Here is a 3,983-nt window from a genome sequence, read left to right on the forward strand (position 1 = left end):
TAATAATTTATAATTTATAATTTTTATAACATTTTATTTCGGGACTAATCGGATTATTCCTGTTAGTCGGGGATGTTATTGCATCGCTCATTAACTCCACAATAAGTTGAATACCCTAACATTTCGTCTCGCAGGCATTTTAAGATTCTTTGTGAATAGGTCTTACTGAGTTAGGAGTCCTCTTGAGGACTTTTAAGCTCTCCTAGACTTAGGTGCTACTTTTAGTCCTAAAATACTTTGTGAATTGCTCTTAGTGAAAAAAGTTAGGAGTCCTAAATTTAAGAGTGACACGCCCATTATTTTTAGGAGTTACTCCAAAATTCGCCAGTTAGGACCTACTTTTAGCCCTAAGATCCTTTGTGAATACGGCCCCTGATATGTATATATGTATATTTAAGCAATAGATCACGCCAGGCTGTGGTATGTGCTCATTATACCACTGTACATGCACAAGCACATGCCACTGACTGAAGTGATCTATTGCTTTTATACAACGGTTACTGTTATTGCGAAACGAAAGTCATAGACACACTACATTTAAAAAGAAACCAAGAAAGTCAAAGTAGCCGTTTTATTAAAGAATACAAAAAAGTAGTCCCTCCTACTTGCCTTCCAAATGCACGACGGTCGCTATGCAACACACTTTAGCGTCCCTCCGAGAGAAGGCTCGGCTAGAGCGGTTCGCCGGCAATTTATCCTATGGAGCAGTTCACTCCCCGTGTACCTAAGCTTTCGTTAGTCTCTCCATCGCCTTGCTCACTCCCGGAGTAACAACATTTACACCCTCTCCATCATCCAACATATGTTTTACTTTGTAACTGTTTCTACTTCCAGGCGCGGAGTGATATGCAAACTTTCACAAAATGATCGGGCGTCATAGCAGTTATGTATACGCTCATTATACAACAGTTGGGAACCAATCAGATCGCTGGATTTAGGTCCCCCGTTGTATAAATGTATATATATATATGCATATCATATGGTCCCCGTGGTCTGGGGGGGGGGGACCAACCAAGGATCTGTTAGGGGCTGATCGGGGTCCCACGTCGACGCAGCCCAAGAGGGTCTACGGACCCCTCACGTCCTCGCGGACCCTCCTTGCGTCCACAGCAAGGGCCTGACGCGCGCCTCCCCGATACGTTAACCCTCCGTCGAGGCGACGCAGCAGCGAGGGCTGTGATTGGTCCGCTCACTAAAAGCCGCCGCAGAACCGAAGCAGGTTCACGACTGCCTGGAAGCGTCTGCGGGGTCATCGTTGCGTCGATGTGGAACCATAATCAGCCCTTTAGCCGGTGGCTAATAAGCAATAGCATTGACCCCTCTCATGTAGGGGGCGGACGCAGAGACACTCAAAGCCCCGTACCCTGCAGGGCGAAGCACTCCTGGACGGAGAGGGGCGCCCCCAGGAGGGGGGGGGGTCTCCTCCTCCATCATGTGACCACAGCCACAGCCCGACGAATTACAGTTTGCAATTCGTAAACACAGAGAAAGAGAGAGATTTGATTTAGATTTTTCAAAAACACTTTTTTTTACAATCAACCGAGAGTACAATACATCAGGAAATGTGCTATTTGTTCAGTCTTTAAAAAATGTTGGTTTATCCAACAAAATCCTGTGCAAAGTGCAACTCATCATTTTCAACAAAGCAAATAATATTATTGTAACACCGGCGCTGTTTAAAAGCATCTACATCCCCAAACGCCTTATAAAACGTATACTCCAGCCAGACTCTGGCTCTGAGATGAGATAAACAACGGTCTTGGGGAACAAACAGCCGTTACTGTTATCAAAGACATCGACGACTCGTTGGAACAGCCAGAGCTAAAGTCCCTCAGGCCCGTTTCGTCATTCCTCTCCTCTCTGTTTCAGTCGAGCTATCCGTTCACCAGCTCCACTGCACTAAGGCCTTCAGCAGCTTTGTGAGAGACAGCATAGAGGAGGTGGACCCCCGATGCGGTCACCTTAAACAACGGTCTCTCCTTCAATTCCAGACGACCCAGGACAGCGTCCATTGGGCTCCGGGGACGGGGGTTAAGGCTTATTCATTGGAGGCTTCTTTTATGTTAAAGGATGGTATGGATGTGTGAATGGTTTTATTATGTCTTATTTATCTTTATTTATATTCCTATTTATTAATTAATTTCAACTTTTTGCACTTATCTGCCAGCACTTATCTTTACCCTGTGTGTTTTTAATACTTCTTGCATGTTTTATGCTTTTACCATGTTTTTTATATATATATATATGTATATGTGTGTGTGCAATTTTGGGGTTCCTTTATTTTTCACCCATGACTTCTACTGAGATTGCAGTGTGCTGCTTTTTGTTCCTATATTTTGTATAAATGCGCATGATTCACTATTAATGAGAGGATGTGTATGGATGGGTCTGGATGCGTGTGTGTGTGTGTGTGTGTGTGTGTGTGTGTGTGTGTGTGTGTGTGTGTGTGTGTGTGTGTGTGTGTGTGTGTGTGTGTGTGTGTGTGTGTGTGTGTCTCTCTTGTTTTGCCCTCTACCCCCAGCACCTTGCCAGGGTTGACAGATGGTATAAACTCCTCTCCATCAAACCACGCAGACGAGAAGTTGCAGTTCACTCTTTATGGTGAGGTGAAGTAGGGTAAAACTGAGGAATGGAAGTACAGCATTTCAGTATGAGAATGACAGAATGCTGTAAAATTAGCTTAGCTACTAAGTTAGCTTGCTAACGTAAGAATATCCATCCATCTAATTTGTTTACAAAGTTTCCTTAATCTTATTATACATCAAACCCCCTTAACATATCAATACAGATAACGTACCAACGATGCTTACAAAGGCCAACTTGAAACCAGAGGAGACGCAATTATGAAGACGAGTGTGAGTACCATGCTTTCCGATCAAGTGAATGTAGTGTAATGGAGTGCAAGGAATGCATATCAGAACGTATTCCAGAAAAATACCAAAGTTCCCCAGTAGATGGCATCACAGGACCATCAATAGACTGAATTACACTGAAGACTGAATTACACAGGAGAAAACATACATGTAACAGAACACATGTGTTTATATATATATATATATATATATATATATATATATATTTATATATATATACTTCTATGCGTGTGTGTGCGGGCGGGGTCCTCAGATCCCCCCTTTTATTTACTCTGATGTACTTTTCATCCTTTCCAATAGAAGTGTGTTTCTATTGGCCCGTTGGCTGTGTCACCGTCAGCAGTTACCAGGGACCGTCCTGCCGTCGCCTCTACCCACCACGGGACCACCACCCTCTCCGGCTACCCACCACGGGACCACCACCGTCACCGTCAGCTGGAGGCCTACCTACACCAATCGCACCAACACCACACAGCCACACTACCACGCACACAACAGACGCACGCTACCTCCCACACCTACATCCCGTTATAGACCCCCCAGCCTTCAGTATAGACCCCCACACACCCACCATCACCACAATAGACCCACACACACATATCAAACCACAGAACACACCAGACCCACACCAACACACCCACACACACAACCAGTCAGACCACAAAGACCACCTCCACCATCCACCCGTCCACTCCTCCCACCACCACCAACACACACCCGGTACATTGCACCAGATGGCCCAACCCGTGGAAAAGACAAAGTATATTTTAAAATACTCCAGGCCCTGCACCACAGGGACACAGCGGACAGAGCGGTGTCCTCCCGGGAACTCCCCAGGGGGATGTTACGACAGGTCCACAAATGATCCCACTTCATCAAACCCATCACCCACAGACACCACATCACAAAGAAATAATCACAACACCAACACCTGGATGCACAATGACATGTAGATCCTAAAAGAACACTACACACACAATAGACCAACTCACACAAACACCCCAGCCCACCAACACACTCTCACTTAAGATCACGACCAACTGGGCACACAAGAGCTTGGGCCACAGACTATTACCCACCACCTTACATCAACTAGAACACACACTACTC

At 45.4% G+C, this 3,983-nt stretch overlaps 1 long non-coding RNA gene across 1 annotated transcript; it reads right to left on the reverse strand.

The window, feature by feature from the left end:
• Positions 1-2,326: 2,326 nt before the first annotated feature.
• On the reverse strand, positions 2,327-3,517 carry LOC115556668 (uncharacterized). The gene is made up of 2 exons (XR_003979107.1): positions 2,798-3,517; positions 2,327-2,622 (listed from the first exon to the last, which is right to left on the reverse strand). It is a non-coding gene; the product is annotated as an uncharacterized LOC115556668 (long non-coding RNA).
• Positions 3,518-3,983: the final 466 nt, after the last annotated feature.

This window comes from Gadus morhua, chromosome 13, assembly GCF_902167405.1.
Source record: "Gadus morhua chromosome 13, gadMor3.0, whole genome shotgun sequence".
Classification (NCBI taxonomy): Eukaryota; Metazoa; Chordata; class Actinopteri; order Gadiformes; family Gadidae; genus Gadus; species Gadus morhua.